Source organism: Bubalus bubalis, chromosome 12 (assembly GCF_019923935.1).
Source record: "Bubalus bubalis isolate 160015118507 breed Murrah chromosome 12, NDDB_SH_1, whole genome shotgun sequence".
NCBI classification, from domain to species: domain Eukaryota; kingdom Metazoa; phylum Chordata; class Mammalia; order Artiodactyla; family Bovidae; genus Bubalus; species Bubalus bubalis.
Genome location: NC_059168.1, coordinates 56116448 through 56139032, shown reverse-complemented (window position 1 = coordinate 56139032; position 22585 = coordinate 56116448).

Here is a 22585-nt window from a genome sequence, read left to right as displayed (position 1 = left end):
TTTGTCACAGGTCTCATCTTGTCTCAGCTCCTACTTACCTGTCTTGCAGGGATCTGCACTGGGAATGCCAAGTATTATAGATACGTGAGAGCAGAGACGAAACTGGAAGTAAGAGGAGAACAGTGGTTCAGGGTTGCCTCTTATAAATGGTTGTGCATGCTAAGTCGCCTCATTTGTGTCCAACTTTTTGCAACCCTATGGACTATAGTCCACCATGCTCCTCTATCCATGGTATTCTCCAGGCAAGAATATTGAAGTGGGTTGCCATGCTCTCCTCCAGGGGATCTTCCCAACCCAGGGATAGAACCCAGTTCTCTTATGTCTCCTCCATTGGTGGGTGGGTCTTTACCACTAGCGCCACCTGGGAAGCAGTTCATTTTTAAAATTCAGAATCACCTCACAAGTCAATAGATATGCCAAATATTAAGGAAGATGAGATGTTGAAACTTGCTTTGCTGGTCCTCTGAGAGATGGAGCTCCCTGATGGATAATGATGATATAAGATAATAAGAGGAAATGAAGGAATTTCAAACCTAGGGGGACTAGAGTCACATGATACAGAGCCAAAGGGAAGAATGAGAGAGGGTGAAGATCAGGTCAGGACAGGAGCTGATGAAAGTGTAGACCTGATCCTACATTGCATTAGATCTCTACCGTATCAAACTGCTCACTCCCCTGAGCTGCTGACTGTTGTTGGCCAAAGTCTTGGCCTTCTTTCCCTCTGAAGCCAAATTAAAAATACAGACATAGAGTTTGGAGGAAATAGAAAGGTGGCTTTAATTCTCAGCCAGTGAAGAGGGGTACACTGTAAGCTCATGCCTCAAGAACTGTGCCCCACCCTCCATGAGGAGTGTAGGGGCTTATATAAGGCAAGGGCTCATAATCAAGTGTGGGGGGTGAAGAACAAAGGTGGTAGGATCTTGATTTCTTCCTCTTCCATTGCTTCACAAACAGTCAGAGACTGCTGTCAGTAACCCAGTCATTGAGTCTGGCAGTTTAGTGGCTCTGCAGCCTTCCTTCTGATATGTAACTACTGTAACTCATATGTAATTTCCTTCTGATATGTAAGGATAAACACCATACCAGATGTATTTAGCATAAAGTCAAAGGGAAAAATGTCAATTATAGCTCCTGAATAGTTAAGGAGCAGAAAAGCAAAGTTACAGACATTCAGAGTTAGAAGGCAGAAAAGCAAACTTAGTTTCAGACAGGCAGAGTTAAAGTAAAAAGAACTAGTAATGTTCAGACACACAGAGTTAAAGTAAAAAGAGCAGTTAAAGTAAAAAAAAAAAAAAGACTAGGAATGTTCAGGCCTGCTCACTCCTCTCTTTATCTTCTTTGTTCTCAAAAAAGAGAAAGAGACAAACTCATTCCTCTTTTTTCTTTTCACTGCAACATGACAACTGTGTTCCAAGACTGTCATTTTACTGTAGAAGGACTGTCATTTCTTTTCATTCTACCTGAGAGAGTGCTTACTTAATTTTTACTAAAAAAGTTTATTAGTCTGGTTTACTTCTAATCTGGGAACTTTGACAGCTCTGAGACACATACTATGTGGTTCAGGTTTATTTTAGACAGTCTCATAAAATGTTAGGCTGGAATTCTCTACAACCTGGCCCTCATGAGATTTTTATGGGCCAGCTTGTGTGCAAGTATCTACTGTGCAACCTTGTAATGTGGTCAGTGCATCTGAGTTTGTAATTGATTCATGTCCTCAGGATCCAAAATTCAAAGAACCCACAAATAATCTAATAGGAAGAACAGGACAATCAATAGATTTTTGTTGTTGTTGTTGTTACAGGGTAAAAAGGGAGTTACTTCACCAAAAATATGTAAATATAAAGATGTAATGAACATGAGTGATCAGTGGAAATTAAAGTTTAAAAAACAGTATATCATAGAAATATGTTAATTAAGGTGAGTTGGGAAGTAATCTTGCTACAGTAAAGGAATAATTTGAGAAGAGTGAATAATAGCAATCATAAACTCAGAGTTGAGCTGTTCCGAATTCTTGAAAAACTCAGTGTGGTATGGAAAGATACTATTTTAGATTAAAAAATGCTAAAGAGTTGTAGCTCCCTATCCTAGTAAATAAACTTTAATGATTTTGATTAGTAAAGTTTGGGGCACAATTGAAAAATATGTATATGAACTGATTGCATTGCAAGCAGATTCTTTACTGTCTGAGCCACCACAGAAATCCATATTTGATAATAACAGAATTTTGATATATCTTTCTTGTAGTAATATCATCATAGTTAAATAGACAGGCACCCTCTTCTTCAACTGGCTTTTAGGTGGTAGCCAAAAAGTCGTACCCTTCCTTTGCTCTAAATGTGGTTATGTCTTGCAAAAGAATATAAGAGTTCTTCCAAGGCTCCGGGCTATATGAGGGCTCATATTCCACAATCCTGGAAAAAGTAAATAAGTGAAGGTAGCTCTGCAGTATATTATCCCTATTTGATGAAAGAAGACAATGCAGAAGCCCTAGGCACTGTTTCTTTTTCCTTCCATCAGAGAAAACCAGATATTTATTAGCAATTATTTTTCAAGTTGCTCACACTGATGGAGAGGGGTGGATTCATGGAGCTAGAAGGAATGAGAAGAGGACATTGACATAATTTTGGACATATTCTAAATAAATGGACATATTTTCCTAAACACAAGAAAAGAGTAAAAATTATCAAGCTGCTATCAATTCATCTATTTTGTATTAAATTTAAAGTGACAGCATACTCATGGGAGAGCCAGAAGACAAAAGGGAGGATTTAGGTATCACAGGTCAAAGTTTCCCCTCTATTTAGCTGTCATTGCTGTCCTTTAAATACCAGAAAATCAGGAATGGAAAGGAAAAAAAATCCACTCTAGAGGATGGAATCAGTGACTTAAAAAGAAATAATATTTCTCAAAAAAAAAAAAAAAAGTAAGGTGCATTTGTCTATTTAGAGCGATTCCTTTCAGCACTGTCTTGCCAAGAATGCCAAATGGCTTGAGTATGAGTAGAAATCCATGACTTTTAGCTTCAAGATGATATAATTTATCAAGCAGATGAAATTTTGAACACATCAGCAGGTCAATATGGGAAGCCTTGTGTTAAAAGGATTGAATGTTAATAGCTCTTCCAAGGCTCTGGGCTTTGTGAGTGACCTTATACCCCAATACTGGGAAAACTAAATGACTGAAGGTAGCTGTCTGGTGTATTATCCAAATTCAATAAATAAAGGCAACTGACACAGCCCTGGGCTAATCCATAACCTAGAAAATGCTCCATCTTTCTTTTTCCGTCAGAGTAACACCAGGTGTTTATTAGCCATTGTCTTTAAAATCTCTCACATTCGTGGAGAGGGCTGGATTCGTGTGGATAGCAGGGATGAGAAAAGAGAAATGACACATTTTTTTAATAATAGTTTTAATAAATTGACATATTTTTCCTAAATACAGGAAAGAGAAAAGATATCAAACTGCTATCAGTTCAACTACTTTTTATTAAATTAAAAGAGAGCATTCCCTAGAGCTGGGTCACACCATTGGAAAGCCAGAAGACAAAAACTGGAACAGATAAACCTTGCTCCTTCTACTTATGGTGTCCTTTGTACCATTTTACTACCAGAATTTTAGGAATGACAAAAAAAAAAGAAACAAACAAACAAAACCCCACAGAAGATGGATTCAATAATTTATTGGAAAAAAAAATTTCTTCAGGAAAATAAGGTTGATATAGAGTTATCTCTTTCAGCACTGTGCTTTCAGGAGTATTGACTGACTTGACCATGAATAGAAACTCTTGGCTTTTAGCTTCAAGATGATTTAAGCTCTCAAGCAAACAAAATTTTGGACACATGAGTAGGTTGATGGGGGAGGCTTAGGGTCTGGTTCTGATTTTGCAACTCACCTATTTATCACCATTATTATCCTTGGATACAACTTCAACTCAACAATGGGTATAAAGTGGAAAAGGAAGTGGAGTGGAAATTGGTAATCTGGCTTTTAATTTCTGCTACACCACTTCATGGGGTCACAAAAGAGCTGGGTCATGGGATCACAAAAGAGTTGAACACAACTTAATGACTAAACAACAGCATATCTCTTCTTAGTTACATGTCTATGTTGCCCCTTTCTGTAAGAGAGGCAGCCTTCTAACATCCCTTCCAGTCAAAGATGGAGATTTCAAAAACCAGCAGTTATTGAAACCGCATCCTCCAATCCAGATTTTTCTCATTCCAGCTTTGTTAACATTTTGTTACTGTTTTCCACTATCTCCAAGATCTATTCTCTAAACTAAAACTTTGAACTCTCTTTCAAGTTTCTCCAGACTTAGTGTTTTGTATTTTTCCCACAAATGATTTATAATGGCACTCTAAGCTCTAATACTCTGTAGTACATGACATAAAGCAAAAAGTGCTTGGGAAAGAATTAAACATTAACATTCTGAGTTACATATCCCAGAAGTAGTCAACTGGGTGGTGATTTTTCTACTATCATCAGTTGTTCAGTTAGTAAGTCAAGGTTGACTCTTTGCATTGCCATGCACTGCAGCATGCTAAGCTCCTTTGTCATTCACTATCTCTCAAAATTTGCTCAAATCATGTCAAAGATAGTCAGTGATACTATCTAACCATCTTATACTCTGCTGCCCCCTTCTCTGTTTTCCTTCAGTCTTTCCCAACACCAGAGACATTTCCAAAGAGTTGGCTATTTGCATCAGGTGGCCCAAGTATTGGTGCTTCAGCCGCAGCATCCATGCTTCCTATGAGTATTTAGTGTTGATTACTTTTAGGATTAACTGATTTGATCTCCTTGCAGTCCAAGTGACTCTCCTAGAGTAAGACATCCTGGAACATGGGCTTCAGGAAGTATTACTATGAACAAAGCTAGTGGAGGTGATAGAATTTCAGCTGAGCTATTTAAAATCCTAAAAGCTGATGCTGTTAAAGTGCTTCAGCCAATATGTCAACAAATTTGGAAAGCTCAGCAGTGACCACAGGACTGGAAGAGGACAGTTTTCATTCCAATTCCAAAGAAGGACAATGCCAAAGAATATTCAAGCTACCATACAATTGTACTTATTTCACATGCTAGTAAGGTTATGTTCAAAATTCTTCAAGCTAGGCTTCAGCAGCACATGAATTGAAACTTACAGATGTACAAGTAGGGTTTAGAAAAGGAAGAAGAGAGGCAGTCCTAAGATGGCAGAGGAATAGCATGGGGAGATCCCTTTCTCCCCCACAAATTCATCAAAAGAACATTTGAACGCTGAGTAAATTCCACAAAGCAACTTCTGAATGCCAGAAGAGGACATCAGGCACCCAGAAAAGCAGCCCATTGTCTTCGAAAGGAGGTAGGAAAAAATATAAAAGACAAAAAGAGAGACAAAAGAGGTAGGGATGGAGATTCAACCCAGGAAAGGAGTCTTAAAAAAGAGAGAAATTTCCAAATACCAGGAAACACTCTCACTGCCGAGTCTGTGGTGAGCCTTGGAACCACAAAGGGCAACATAGTCAGGAGGAAAAATAAATAAATAATTAAAACCCACAGATTACAAGCCCTGCAGTAACTCCACCAGTGGAGAAGCAGCGCAGTCTCCTGCATCGGCCACTAGCAAGCGGGGGCTGGGCAGGGAGGCGTGGGCTGCATTGCTTAGATTAAGGACAGGGCCTGAATGCCCTGAGGGCAATATGAGGGAAATAACTTGGGCTAGCAAACCAGACTGTGGGATAGCTACCACGTGAAATGCCCTGACCTAAGACACCGCCAGGCCCACTCACAGAACAAAGGACTGACTAGAGCTGCACAAAAAGCCCTAACCTAAGACACCATCAGGCCCACTCACAGAACAAAGGACTGAACAGAGCTAGCTGGCTGCAGACCATCCCCCTCCAGTGACAGGCAGCCAGAGCTGGAAGGGGGCAATTGCAGCCCCAGAGAGACATTATCTACCAAACTTCAAGCAGGCTTCATTTCTAACTAAGACTTCTTGGGATTCTGGATGGTCAATATCTGCCTGAGAGGGTGCACCAGTTGTACACCCAGAAAACTGAGCGTCAGGGGACAGGGAGGTGATAAGTCACAGAGACCACGCTTGCCAAACACCTGGTCACCTGAGCTGCTCGGAACTGGGAAGGACACAAAATGCAGGCCGAACTGATTCTGCGCCTCTGAGGACTACCTGTGTACCTGAACCTGAGCACCTTAGACCTGGGAAGTGCATACAACCCAAGGCCGGTCTCAGTCAGTTCCCAGCAGAGCAACCTAGAGCCTAAGCAGTGTAGACAGGGAAAGCACACATGCCGTGAGCAAGGCAAACCCGGTGTGGCCGAGACAATGCGAACACACACCAGTGTTATTTGTTTGCAGCGTCCCTCCCTCCCCACAGCACAACTGAACAAGTGAGCCTAAAAAAGTGTCCATCACTGCCCACTTGTGCCAGGGTGGAAAGTAGACACTAAAGAGACTGACAAACAGAAGAAGCTAAAACAGAGGGAACTGCCTTGGAAGTGACAGGTGCAATAGATTAAAACCCTGTAGTTAGCACCGACTACATAGGAAGGGGCCTATAGATCTTGAGAAATATAAGCTGGATCAAGGAACTATCCGAAAATGAACTGACTCCACACTGCCCACAACAACACCAGAGAAAGTCCTAGATATATTTTTACTATTTTACTATCATTCTTTATTTATTTTTATTATTTAAAATTTTTAAGTCCTCTATTACTCGTTCAATTTTCATTTTTATAACCTACTGCTGCTGCTGCTGCTAAGTTGCTTCAGTTGTGTCCAACTCTGTGCGACCCCATAGATGGCAGCCCATCAGGCTCCCCTGTCCCTGGGATTCTTCAGGCAAGAACACTGGAGTGGGCTGCCATTTCCTTCTCCAATGCATGAAAGTGAAAAGTCAAAGTGAAGTTGCTCAGTCGTGTCCGACTCTTAGCGACCCCGTGGACTGCAGCCCACCAGGCTCCTCCATCCCTGGGATTTTCTAGGCAAGAGTACTGGAGTGGGGTGCCATTGCCTTCTCCGTTATAACCTACTATTTCTTTGCCAAAAAAAAAAAAAATAGAGAGGCCCTATTTTTTAAAGCAAACTTTATATATATATATATATATATATATATATATATATATATATAAAATAATTCTTGTGACTTTTTTTGTCTTTAATATTGTGTTTTTGAAAATCCAAACTATACTCTAGATTTTTAATCTTTGCCTTTTGGTATTTGTTATCAACTTTGTACCTTTAAGAACCCAATATTCAGTACCCATTTTTACTTGGGAGTGAGATTACCGGCTTGGCCGTTCTCTCCCCCCTTGGACTCTCCTTTTTCTCCACCAGGTCGCCTCTATCTCCTCCCTCCCCCTTCTCTTCTCTACCCAACTCTGTGAATCTCTTTGTGTGTTTTGGATGGTGGAGAACACTTAGGGAACTGATTACTGGCTGGATCTCTCTCTCCTTTTGATTTCCCCCTTTATCTTCCTGGCCACCTCTGTCTCCTCCCTCCCTCTTTTCTCTGTATAACTCCATGAACATCTCTGAGCAGACAGACTGTGGAGCACACATAAGGAAGTGATTACTGGCTAGCTTGCTCTCTCCTCTTTTGATTCCACCTCATCTCATTCAGGTCACCTCTATCTTCCTCCTCCCTCTTCTCTCCTCCATGTTACTCGTGAACCTCTCTGGGTGCCCCTCACTGTGGAGAAACTTTTCATCCTTAATCTAGATGTTTTATCAATGGTGCTGTATAGATGGAGAAATCTTGAGGCTACTGTAAAAACAAGACTGAAAACCAGAAGCAGGAGGCTTAAGTCCAAATCCTGAGAACACCAGAGAATTCCTGACTCCAGGGAACATTAATCGACAGGAGCTCCTCAAATGCCTCCATACCTACACTGAAACCAAGCACCACCCAAGGGCCAACAAGTTCCAGAGCAAGACATAGCATGCAAATTCTCCAGCAACACAGGAACACAGCCCTGAGCTTCAATATACAGACTGCCCAAAGTCACTCCAAACCCATTGAAATCTCATAACTCATTACTGAATACTTCATTGCACTCCAGAGAAAAGAAATACAGCTCCACCCACCAGAACACCGACACAAGCTTCCCTAACCAGGAAACCTTGACAAGCCACCCGTACAACCCCACCCACAGTGAGGAAACTCCACAATAAAGAGAACTCCACAAATTGCCCGAATACAGAAAGGCCACCCCAAACAAAGAAATACAAACAAGATGAAGAGACAGAGGAATACCCAGCAGGTAAAGGAACAGGATAAATGCCCACCAAACCAAACAAAAGAGGAAGAGATAGGGAATCTACCTGATGAAGAATTCCAAATAATGATAGTGAAAATGATCCAAAATCTTGAAAACAAAATGGAATAACAGATAAATAGCCTGGAGACAAGGATTGAGAAGATGCAAGAAAGGTTTAACAAGGACTTAGAAGAAATAAAAAAGAGTCAATATATAATGAATAATGCAATAAATGAGATCAAAAACACTCTGGAGGGAACAAATAGTAGAATAATGGAGGCAGAAGATAGGATTAGTGAGGTAGAAGATAGAATGGTAGAAACAAATGAATCAGAGAGGATAAAAGAAAATGAATTAAAAGAAATGAGGACAATCTCAGAGACATTCGGGACAATGTTAAACGCCCCAACATTCGAATCATAGGGGTCCCAGAAGAAGAAGACAAAAAGAAAGACCATGAGAAAATACTTGAGGAGATAATAGTTGAAAACTTCCCTAAAATGGGGAAGGAAATAATCACCCAAGTCCAAGAAACCCAGAGAACCCCAAACAGGATAAACCCAAGGCGAAACACCCCAAGACACACATTAATCAAATTAAAAAAGATCAAACACAAAGAACAAATATTAAAAGCAGCAAGGGAAAAACAACAAATAACACACAAGGGGATTCCCATAAGGATAATAGCTGATCTTTCAATAGAAACTCTTCAGGCCAGGAGGGAATGGCGGGACATACTTAAAGTGATGAAAGAAAATAACCTACAGCCCATATTACTGTACCCAGCAAGGATCTCATTCAAATATGAAGGAGAAATCAAAAGCTTTACAGACAAGCAAAAGCTGAGAGAATTCAGCACCACCAAACCAGCCCTCCAACAAATGCTAAAGGATCTTCTCTAGACAGGAAACACAAAAAGTGTGTATAAACTCGAACCCAAAACAATAAAGTAAATGGCAATGGGATCATACTTATCAATAATTACCTTAACGTGAATGGGTTGAATGCCCCAACCAAAAGACAAAGACTGGCTGAATGGGTACAAAAACAAGACCCTTATATATGTTGTCTACAAGAGACCCACCTCAAAACAAGAGGCACATACAGACTGAAAGTGAAGGGCTGGAAAAAGATATTCCACGCAAATAGAGACCAAAAGAAAACAGGAGTAGCAATACTCATATCGGATAAAATAGACTTTAAAACAAAGGCTGTGAAAAGAGACAAAGAAGGACACTACCTAATGATCAAAGGATCAATCCAAGAAGAAGATATAACAATTATAAATATATATGCACCCAACATAGGAGCACCACAATATGTAAGACAAATGCTAATAAGTATTAAAGGGGAAATTAGCAATAACACAATAATAGTGGGAGACTTTAATAATCCCACTCACACCTATGGATAGATCAACTAAACAGAAAATTAACAAGGAAACACAAACTTTAAATGATACAATATATCAGTTAGACCTAATTGATATCTATAGGACATTTTACCCCAAAACAATGAATTTCACCTTTTTCTCAAGCACACACGGAACCCTCTCCAGGATAGATCACATCCTGGGCCATAAATCTAGCCTTGGTAAATTCAAAAAAAATTGAAATCATTCCAAGCATCTTTTCTGACCCAATACAGTAAGATTAGATCTCAATTACTGGAGGAAAACTATTAAAAATTCCAACATATGGAGGCTGAAAAACACACTGCTGAATAACCAACAAATCACAGAAGAAACAAAAAAAAAAATCAAAATATGCACAGAAATGAATGAAAATGAAAACACAATAAACCAAAACCTGTGGGACACTGTAAAAGCAGTGCTAAGGGGAAGGTTCATAGCAATACAGGCATACCTCAAGAAACAAGAAAAAAGTCAAATAAATAACCGAACTCTACACCTAAAGCAACTAGAAAAGGAAGAAATGAAGAACCCTAGGGTTAGTAGAAGGAAAGAAATCTTAAAAGTCAGGGCAGAAATAAATGCAAAAGAAACAAAAGAAACCATAGCAAAAATCAACAAACCCCAAAGCTGGTTCTTTGAAAGGATTAATAAAATTGACAAACCATTAGCCAGACTCATCAAGAAACAAAGGGAGAAAAATCAAATCAATAAAATTAGAAATGAAAATGGAGAGATCACAACAGACAACACAGAAATACAAAAGATCATAAGAAACTACTATCAGCAATTATATGCCAATAAAATGGACAACGTGGAAGAAATGGACAAATTCTTAGAAAGGTACAACTTTCCAAAACTGGACCAGGAAGAAATAGAAAATCTTAACAGACTCATCACAAGCACGGAAATTGAAACTGTAATCAGAAATCTTCCAGCAAACAAAAGCCCAGGTCCAGAAGGCTTCACAGCTGAATTCTACCAAAAATTTAGAGAAGAGCTAACACCTATCCTACTCAAACTCTTCCAGAAAATTGCAGAGGAAGATAGACTTCCAAACTCATTCTATGAGGCCACCATCACCCTAATACCAAAACCTGACAAAGACGCCACAAAAAAAGAAAACTACAGGCCAATATCACTGATGAACATAGATGCAAAAATCCTTAACGAAATTCTAGTAATCGGAATCCAACAACACATTAAAAAGATTATACATCATGACTGAGTGGGCTTTATCCCAGGGATGCAAGGATTCTTCAATATCCACAAATCAATCAATGTAATACACCACATTAACAAATTGAAAACTCAAGGCCATATGATTATGTCAATAGATGCAGAGAAAGCCTTTGACAAAATTCAACATCCATTTATGATGAAAACTCTCCAGAAAGCAGGAATAGAAGGACCATACCTCAACATAATAAAAGCTATATATGACAAGCCCACAGCAAACATTATCCTCAATGGTGAAAAATTAAAAGTGTTTTCCCTAAAGTCGGCAATAAGACAAGGGTGCCCACTTACACCACTACTATTCAACATAGGTTTGGGAGTTTTGGCCACAGCAATCAGAGCAGAAAAAGAAATAAAAGGAATCCAAATTGGAAAAGAAGTAGAACTCTCACTGCTTGCAGAGGACATGATCCTCTACACAGAAAACCCTAAAGACTCCACCAGAAAATTACTAGAGCTAATCAATGAATATAGTAAAGTTGCAGGATATAAAATCAACACACAGAAATCCCTTGCATTCCTATACACTAATAATGAGAAAATAGAAAGAGAAAATAAGGATACAATTACATTCACCATTGCAACAAAAAGAATAAAATACTTAGAAATATATCTACCTAAAGAAACAAAAGACCTATATATAGAAAACTATAAAACACTGGTGAAAGAAATCAAAGAAGACACTAATAGATGGAGAAATATATCATGTTCATGGATTGGAAGAATCAATATAGTGAAAATGGGTATACTACCCAAAGAAATATATAAATTCAATGCAATCCCTATCAAGCTACCAACAGTATTCTTCACAGAGCTAGAACAAATAATTTCACAATTTGTATGGAAATACAAAGAACCTCAAATAGCCAAAGCTATCTTGAGAAAGAAGAATGGAACTGGAGGAATCAACCTTCCTGACTTCAGGCTCTACTACAAAGCCACAGTCATCAAGACAGTATGGTACTGGACAAAGGCAGAAATATAGATCAATGGAACAAAATAGAAAGCCCAGAGATAAATCCACGCACCTATGGACACCTTATTTTTGACAAAAGAGGCAAGAATATACAGTGGAGAAAAGACAATCTCTTTAACAAGTGGTGCTGGGAAAACTGGTCAACCACTTGTAAAAGAATGAAACTAGAACAGTTTCTAACACCATAACAAAAACAAACTCAAAATGGATTAAAGATCTAAATGTAAGACCAGAAACTATAAAACTGCTAGAGGGGAACATAGGCAAAACACTCTCTGACTTAAATCACAGCAGGATCCTCTATGACCCACTTCCCAGAATATTGGAAATAAAAGCAAAAATAAACAAATGGGACCTAATTAAAATTAAAAGCTTCTGCACAACAAACGAAACTATAAGCAAAGTGAAAAGACAGCCTTCAGAATGGGAGAAAATAATAGCAAATGCAGCGACTGACAAAGAACTAATCTCAAAAATATACAAGCAACTCCTGCAGCTCAATTCCAGAAAAATAAATGGCCCAATCAAAAAATGGGCCAAAGAACTAAATAGACATTTCTCCAAAGAAGACATACAGATGGCTAACAAACACATGAAAAGATGCTCAACATCACTCATTACCAGAGAAATGCAAATCAAAACCACAATGAGGTACCATTTCATGCCAGTCAGAATGGCTGCTATCCAAAAGTCTACAAGCAATAAATGCTGGAGAGGGTGTCGAGAAAAGGGAACCCTCTTACACTGTTGGTGGGAATGTAAACTAGTACAGCCACGATGGAGAACAGTGTGGAGATTCCTTAAAAAACTGGAAATAGAACTGCCATACGACCCAGCAATCCAACTGCTGGGCATACACACTGAGGAAACCAGAATTGAAAGAGACATGTGTATCCCAATGTTTATCACAGCACAGTTTATAATAGCCAGAACATGGAAACAACCTAGATGTCCATCAGCAGACGAATGGATAAAAAAGCTGTGGTGCATATACACAATGGAGTATTACTCAGCCATTAAAAAGAATACATTTGAATCAGTTCTAATGAACTGGATGAAACTGGAGCCTATCCTATTATACAGAGTGAAGTAAGCCAGAAAGAAAAATACCAATACAGAATACTAATGCATATATAAGGAATTTAGAAAGATGGTAACAATAACCCTGTATGTGAGACACCAAAAGAGACACAGATATATAGAACAGTCTTTTGAACTCTGTGGGAGAGGGCAAAGGTGAGATAATTTAGGAGAATGGCATTGAAACATGTATAATATCATATGTGAAACGAATCGCCAGTCCAGGTTCGATGCAGGATACAGGACACCTGGGGCTGGTGCACTGGGATGACCCAGAGGGATGGTATGGGGAGGGAGGTGGGAGTGGGGTTCAGGATGGGGAACATGTGTATACCCGTGGCAGATGCATGTTGATGTATGGCAAAAACCAACACATTATTGTAAAGTAACTAGCCTCCAATTAAAATAAATAAATTAAAAAGAAATAAAGAAAAGGAAGAATAAGAGATCAAATTATCAACATTCGTTGGATCATGGAGAAAGCAAAGGAATTCCAGAAAAACATCTATTTCTGCTTCATTGACTATGCTAAAGCTTCCAACTGTGTGGATCACAACCAACTGTGAAAAAATTTTAAAGAGAAGGGAATAACAGACCACTTTACCTGTCTACTGAGATCTGTTTGCAGGTCAAGAAGCTATCGTTAGAACTGTAAATGAAACAAAGGATTGGTTCAAAACCAGGAAAGGAGTATGACAAGGCTATATATTCTTATCCTGCTTATTTAAATACGAGGTGTCATGGTTGTTCAGTTGTTCTATCATGCCCGACTCTTTGCAACCCCATGGACTGCAGCATGTGAGGCGTTCCTATCCCTCACCATCCCCAGAGTTTGCCCAAGTTCATGCCCATTGCATCAGTGATGCCATCCAGCCGTCTCATTCTCTGACGCCCCCTTCTCCATCTGCCGTCAATCATTTCCAGCATCAGGACTTTTCCAATGAGTCACTCTTCCCATCAGGTGACCAAAATACTGGAGCTTCAGCTTCAGCATCAGTACTTCCAATGAGTATTCAGGGTTGATTTCTTTTAAGATTGACTGGTTTGATCTCCTTGCTGTCCAAGGGATTCTCAGGAGTCTTCTCAAGCACCACGTTCAAAGGCATCAATTCTTTGGCACTCTGTCTTCTTTATGGTACAGCTCTCACTGTTGTACATGACCACTTGGAAGACCATAGCCTTGACTATATGACCTTTTGTCAGCAAAGTGATGCCTCTGCTTTTCAACACACTGTCTGGATGTGTCATTACTTTTCAGCCAAGAAACAATTCTCTTCTGATTTCATGTCTGCAGTCACCATTCTCAGTGATTTTAGAAACCAAGAAGCGAAAATCTGTCACTGGTTTCACTTTTTCTCCTTCTATTTGACATGAAGTAATGGGGCCAGATGCCATGATCTTAGTTCTTTTAATATTTAGTTTCAAACCAACTTTTCCACTCTCCTCCTTCACCCTCATCAAGAGGTTCTTTACTTCCTCTTTGCTTTCTGCCATTAGAGTGGTACCATGATTCTCTTGTTTATCTTGATTAGAGTTTGTAATTCATCCAGCCCAGCATTTCTCATGATGTGCTCAGTGTATAAGTTAAGTAAACAGGGTGACAATGCAGGGTATATCATGTGAAATGCCAGGCTGGATGACTCACAAGCTAGAATCAATTGCTGGGGAAAATATCAACAGCTTCAGATGTGCAGATGATACCACTCAAATGGCAGAAAATTGAAGTGGACCTAAAGAGCCTTTTGATGAAAGTGAATGAGCAGAGTGAAAAATCTGGCTTAAAACTCAATATTCAATATTTTCTCAAAGTCCATACATTGTTTTTTTTTACATTATTTACAGTTTTATTTGCTGTATAAAACCTTGTAAGTTCGATTAAGTTTGACTTATTTTTGCTTTCATTTATTTTGCCTTGAGAGACAGACCTAAGAAAATATTGCTAAGATTTATGCCTGAAAATATTTTGTCTATGTTCTCTTTTAAGAATTTTCTAGTGCCATATCTTATATTAAGTCTTTGGTTTATTTTTGAGTATAGTGTGAGGGAGTATTCTAACTTCATTGATTTATATAAGGCTGGCCCACTTTCCAGCATCACTTGCTGAAGAGACTATGTTTCCTCCATTGTATATTTCTGCCTCCTTTCTTGAAAATTAATTGACAGTAGGTGTGTGGGTTTATTTCTGGGCTCTCAGTTCTATTGCATTAATCTATATACCTGCTTTTGTGCCAATACCACACTGTTTTGCTTGCTATAGTTTTGTAGTGTTGTCTGAAGTTTGAGAGGGTTATGCCTCCACATTTTTTATTTTTCCAATTCTGGATCATTTTTAGTTCCATATAAATTTTAAGATTATTTGTTCTTGTATTGGGGAAAATTGTATGAGTAAATTGATGAGGATCACAAACACATTGCCCATAGCCACATGACTGCACATTGCTAATTATTAGAGAAGTGCAAATCAAATATACAATGTCAGCTGACACTAGTCAAAATGCCCATCCTCAAAGAGTCTATGAATAATATATGCTACAGAAGGTGCATAAAAAATATTTTCTACACTATTGGTGGAAATGTAAATTATTTCAGCCACTATGGAGAACAATATGGAGACTCCTTAAAGAACTAAAAATAGAGTTACATATGATCCAGCAACCCTACACTTGGGCATATATCTGAAAAAGGTGAAAACTCAAATTTGAAAAGATGCATGCACCCTTATGTTCATAACAGCACTATTCATGATAACCAAGACATGGAAGTAATCTATATGTCGATCAATAGATGAATGGATAAATTAGATGTGGAATGTATATACAGTGGAATATTATTCAGCCTTAAAAAAGAATGAAATAATTCCATATGCAACAGCATGAATAGACCTAGAGACTTTTTTACTAAGTGCAGTAAGTCAGGCAGAGAAAGACAAATATTATGTGATATATGAGATATATACTTATCAGTTCAGTTCAGTCACTCAGTCATGTCTGATACTTTGTGACCCCATGGACTGCAGCATGCTTGGCTTCCCTGTCCATCACCAACTCCCAAAGCCTACTCAAATTCATGTCCATTGAGTCAGTGATACTATCTAACAATCTAATTCTTTGCTGCCCCCTTCTCCTTCACCTTCAATCTTTCCCAGCATCAGGGTCTTTTCCAATGAATCAGTTCTTCACATCAGGTGGTCAAAGTATTAGTTTCAGCTTCATCCTCAGTCCTTCCAATGAATATTCAGGACTGATTTCCTTTAGGATTGACTGGTTATACATGGAATAAAAAAGACACAAATCAAGTTATTTACAAAACAGAACAGACTCACAGATATAGAAAGCAAACTTTTGGTTACCAAAGAGAAAAGAGGTAGGGATGTGATAAATTAGGAGTATAGGACTAACAGATAGATACCTCTATATGTAAAAAAAGAAAAAAGATAACAAGGATTTACTTATAACACAGAGAATTATATTTAATATTTTGTAATAACCTCAAATGGGAGTGAGATGGGAGTACCAGACCACTTTACCTGCCTCCTGAGAAATCTATTCAGGTCAAAAAGCAACAGTTAGAACCAGACATGGAACAACAGACTGGTTCCAAATTGGGAAAGGAGTATGTTAAGGCTGTATATTGTCACCCCACTTATTTAACTTATATGCAGAGTACTTCACATGAAATGCCAAGCTGGATGAAGCACAAGGTGGAATCAAGATTGTGGGAGAAATATCAATAACCTCAAATATGCAGTTGACACCACCCTATGGCAGAAAGCAAGGAAAAACTAAAGAGCTTCTTGATGAAAGTGAAAGAGAAGCGTGAAAACGTTGGTTTAAAACTCAGCATTCAAAAAACTAAGATCATGGCATCTGGTCTCATCACTTCATGGCAAATAGATGAGGAAATAATGGAAACAGTGATAGACTTTATTGTTTTGGGCTCCAAAATCACTGCAGATGGTGACTGCAGCCATGAAATAAAAGATGCTTGCTCCTTGGAAGAAAAGCTATGACCAACTTAGACAGCATATTAAAAAGCAGAGACATTACTTTGCTGACAGAAATCCATTTAGTCAAGGCTATGGTTTTTCCAGTAGTCATGTATGGATGTGAGAGTTGGACTATAAATAAAGCTGAGCACCAAAGAATTAATGTTTTTGAACTGTGGTGTTTGAGAAGACTCTTGAGAGTCCCTTGGACTACAAGGAGATCAAACCAGTCAATCCTAAAGGAAATCAGTCCTAAATATTCATTAGAAGGACTGGGGCTGAAGCTGAAACTCCAATAGTTTGGCCATCTGATGCGAAGAACTGACTCACTGGAAAAAGACCCTGATGCTGGGAAAGACTGAAGGCTGGAGAAGAAGAGGATGAGAGAGAATGAGATGGTTGGATGGCCTCACCGACTCAATGGACAAGAGTTTGAGCAAGCTCCAGGAGTTGGTGATGGACAGGGAAGCCTGGCATGCTGTAATCCATGGGGTTGCAAAGAGTTGTACATGACTGAGTGACTAAACTGAACTGAATAACCACAAATGCGAAAGTATATGAAATTACATATGTGAAGCAAACACATTATTGTAAATCAAATATAGTTACATAAAAAATAATATAAAAACAAACTTTTTTCCTCCAAAATATGAAGAAATGAAAAAGAAAGACTTTTCTTATTGTGGAGAAATTTTTTCTCACAAGTACTTAGTAGATTTAACATTATTATCTCTTTGGCTAAAGTTCTGTTGCAGTTCATCTCCATAAAATAGATTGAATGCCCTAAAATCTTTTGCCCAATCAAGATTCAACTACTGAGCTGGACATATTGTCTTCCATTCAAAATCAGTGTTCTGTTAGTAGAATTTTTTAACAATAGCTGTTTCAAGTCAATTCACATTGTCTACTAAACCTCAAGCCATATTTAAGTCCCTGAGAAACTCATCAGAGAGAATATTTTGCTAAATGTATCATCTTTATTGCTGACCAGTTTGTGTTGTGAGCCACGTTATGCATTTTCTTCCTCTGGTAAACTGTCAGGAAGCTTTCCAACTAGAAGTCTAGAACAAAGGTACAAAAGCTGTTTCTATTCTTACCCCCTACTGTATCTATTCTGTTCCATTAAGTCCTCCATAATTTAGTCCTTTCAGGCTGCCCAGAGCACTACATCTCCTGACATAGTTGATAAAAATCCCATCACTTTCAATAGTTCTTAATTCTTACCTTCTCTCTAGAAAGTATTCTCAACCTAATTTCTGAGTAAGAAGGTATGGATGCTTCAGTTTATGTGTGAGCCCCTTATGCATAAAACTTGTACAAGAAACTTTGTATTATATCTAATACCTGAGTTTTCCACAATTTCCTCTTCCACAGTCACACTCACATTGGGTTGTTAAGAGCTCAAACGTGCTTCAACTGCGATAGGACACAAGCTTCTTTTAGTCTAGCTTATTTGTACGTAAGTTTAGGTTGTTTGCATATAAGATGTTGAAATGCATTGTGTCTCACTCAAACAAAAGTGATTCAAACAGTAAAGAATCTACCTGCAATACAGAAGACCCAGGTTCAATCCCTGGGTTGGAAAAAATCCCCTAGAGGAGGAAATGGCAACCCACTCTAGTATTCTTGCCTGGAGAATCCCATGGACAGGGGAGCCTGGTGGGCTACAGTCCATGAGGTTGCAAAAGCATCAGACATGACTGAGTGACCAACACTAACACACCCAATTATAGGGCATAATCAAGTCTCATGAAGGACTAGAAAAAGGAAAACAAAGCCAGAAAGGGAGGTTATGCTCTGCTTCTTTTTCTGTCTTTATTTCACTGGGTTTGGTTTATACTCTGATTCAGTAAGTTTCTTTGCCTTTGGGATATAGGTAGAGCAATCAAACATGGTTACCTCATAAGAATTTGTCCAAAACTTCACTCCAGGGACTAAAAGTTTATATTCTTGGTGAACAAATTCATTTTCAGGAGACTATCTGATTCGTATAGCTAAGTTTGGGTATTCACACCAGTTCAGTCATCTGGAGAACGGAATTTGAGTCACCTGGTATTATTTGGGAGTTGCACAGATCTCTTAAATGGGAACTGTGAATAAAAACCTAGTCAGAGAAGAGGCGTAGAAATGCATGCAACAGATGTTTATTGCTGCAGACACGACTGAACTGACCTCAGCTGCTTCTTCGGACCTTGGCTTGTTTTTAGACCTAGATTCCTTTCTTGTATATTTCCCAAAGTACCCTATATACTTCTGATTTTGGACTGTCCTCCAGACATGCAGGAGTTTTCCAGCTGGCTATTGTACTCACTACTCTCATGGTATGTAATCAATCCTCAGTCCTTGTCTACTTTTGTCCTGATTTGGATATATGCTGCTCACTAGAAGCCAAGGAACAGTACTCACTTTCCACCAGTTGGTTCAACACATCACCACAGGCTCTTGGGTCTCTGTTGCTGCTTCTCTTACTGATTTTTCTTTCTATCTCGACTTTGGGAGACAAAATAGTTTGATAGCAATCAGATCAGATCAGTCACTCAGTCGTGTCTGACTCTTTGCGACCCCATGAATCGCAGAACACCAGGCCGCCCTGTCAATCAACAATTCCCGGAGTTCACTCAGACTCACGTCCATTGAGTCAGTGATGCCATCCAGCCATCTCATCCTCTGTCATCCCCTTCTCCTCCTGCCCCCAATCCCTCCCAGCATCAGAGTCTTTTCCAATGAGTCAACTCTTCGCATGAGGTGGCCAAACTACTGAAGTTTCAGCTTTAGCATCATTCCTTCCAAAGAAATCCCAGGGCTGATCTCCTTCAGAATGGACTGGTTGGATCTCCTTGCAGTCCAAGGGACTCTCAAGAGTCTTCTCCAACACCACAGTTCCAAAGCATCAATTCTTCGGCGCTCAGCCTTCTTCACAGTCCAACTCTCACATCCATACATGACCACAGGAAAAACCATAGCTTTGACTAGATGAACCTTTGTTGGCAAAGTAATGTCTCTGCTTTTGAATATGCTATCTAGGTTGGTCATAACTTTCCTTCCAAGGAGTAAGCGTGTTTTAGTTTCATGGCTGTAGTCACCATCTGTAGTGATTTTGGAGCCCAGAAAAATAAAGTCTGACACTGTTTCCACTGTTTCCCCATCTATTTCCCATGAAGTGATGGGACTAGATGCCATAATCTTCGTTTTCTGAATGTTGAGCTTTAAGCCAACTTTTTCACTCTCCACTTTCACTTTCATCAAGAGGCTTTTGAGTTCCTCTTCACTTTCTGCCATAAGGGTGGTGTCATCTGCATATCTGAGGTTATTGATATTTCTCCCGGCAATCTTGATTCCAGTTTGTGTTTCTTCCAGTCCAGCGTTTCTCATGATGTACTCTGCATATAAGTTAAATAAACAGGGTGACAATATACAGCCTTGATGAACTCCTTTTCCTATTTGGAACCAGTCTGTTGTTCCATGTCCAGTTCTAACCGTTGCTTCCTGACCTGCATACAAATTTCTCAAGAGGCAGGTCAGGTGGTCTGGTATTCCCATCTCTTTCAGAATATTCCACAGTTTCTTGTGATCCACACAATCAAAGGCTTTGGCATAGTCAATAAAGCAGAAAGAGATATTTTTCTGGAACTCTCTTGCTTTTTCCATGATCCAGCGGATGTTGGCAATTTGATCTCTGGTTCTTCTGCCTTTTCTAAATCCAGCTTAAACATCAGGAAGTTCGTGGTTCACATATTGCTGAAGCCTGGCTTGGAGAATTTTGAGCATTACTTTACTAGCATGTGAGATGAGTGCAACTGTGCGGTAGTTTGAGCATTCTTTGGCATTGCCTTTCTTTGGGATTGGAATGAAAACTGACCTTTTCCAGTCCTGTGGCCACTGCTGAGTTTTCCAAATTTGCTGGCATATTGAGTGCAGCACTTTCACAGCATCATCTTTCAGGATTTGGAATAGCTCAACTGGAATTCCATCACCTCCACTAGCTTTGTTCAGAGAAATGCTTCCTAATGCCCACTTGACTTCACCGTCCAGGATGTCTGGCTCTAGGTCAGTGATCACACCATTGTGATTATCTGGGTCGTGAAGATCTTTTTTGTACAGTTCTTCTGTGTATTCTTGCCATCTCTTCTTAATATCTTCTGCTTCTGTTAGGTCCATACCATTTCTGTCTTTTATCAAGCCCATCTTTGCATGAAATGTTCCTTTGGTATCTCTGATTTTCTTGAAGAGATCCCTAGTCTTTCCCATTCTGTTGTTTTCCTCTATTTCTTTGCATTGATTGCTGAAGAAGGCTTTCTTATCTCTTCTTGCTATTCTTTGGAACTCTGCATTCAGATGCTTATATCTTTTCTTTTCTCCTTTGCTTTTTGCTTCTCTTCTTTTCACAGCTATTTGTAAGGCCTCCCCAGACAGCCATTTTGCTTTTTTGCATTTCTTTTCTATGGGAATGGTCTTGATCCCTGTCTCCTGTACAATGTCACGAACCTCATTCCATAGCTCATCAGGAACTCTATCTATCAGATCTAGGCCCTGAAATCTATTTCTCACTTCCACTGTATAATCATAAGGGATTTGATTTAGGTCATACCTGAATGGTCTTGTGGTTTTCTCTACTTTCTTCAATTTAAGTCTGAATTTGGCAATAAGGAGTTCATGGTCTGAGCCACAGTCAGCTCCTGGTCTTGTTTTTGCTGACTGTATAGACCTTCTCCATCTTTGGCTGCAAAGAATATAATCAATCTGATTTTGGTGTTGACCATCTGGTGATGTCCATGTATAGAGTCTTCTCTTGTGATGTTGGAAGAGGGTGTTTGTTATGACCAGTGCATTTTCTTGGCAAAACTCTATTAGTCTTTGCCCTGCAGATGCAAAAAACATCTGAATGTTTCATAATAGGTATCATAATATATCTGAATGTAATTTGGTGATGCACGTCTTTACTTTTACCAGAGTTCTCTCTCTACCTCCAAACCTCCTACCACTAAACCAAGTTTGCCTATTTTTCCTAGGTAGTTATTAGAGCGCACCTCCATGGAAAGCACGGCACCTACCTACATGCTGCTGCTGCTGCTGCTAAGTCGCTTCAGTCATGTCCAACTCTGTGCAACCCCATAGATGGCAGCCTATCAGGCTCCCCCATTACTGGGATTCTCCAGGCAAGAACACTGGAGTGGGTTGCCATTTCCTTCTCCAATTCATGAAAGTGAAAAGTGAAAGTGAAGTTACTCAGTCATGCCCGACTCTTCGCAACCCCATGGACTGCAGCCTACCAGGCTCCTCCATCCATGGGATTTTCCAGGCAAGAGTACTGGAGTGGGGTGCCATTGCCTTCTCCCACCTACCTACATAGGTCTGTGCTATAAGTTATGAGCATATTTGTCACTTGTATTTATTTACAAATTTCTATTTCTTTTCAAAAGTAGAATTTCCTCAAATCTCATTCTTTAGAATACTCATTCCTGAGCTAGTCCTAGATTTATATTTCATTTTATTAGCTGTAAATATTATGGAAATGTTCCTTGCATGGTTCAATTATGCGAAGTTAAACAGTTTCTTTATTATAGTGCTTTTACAAGTTTTTGTGTACAAATGCATGAAAGTGAAGGAAAATGCTAGGGTTTGTGGTTCATCAGGGA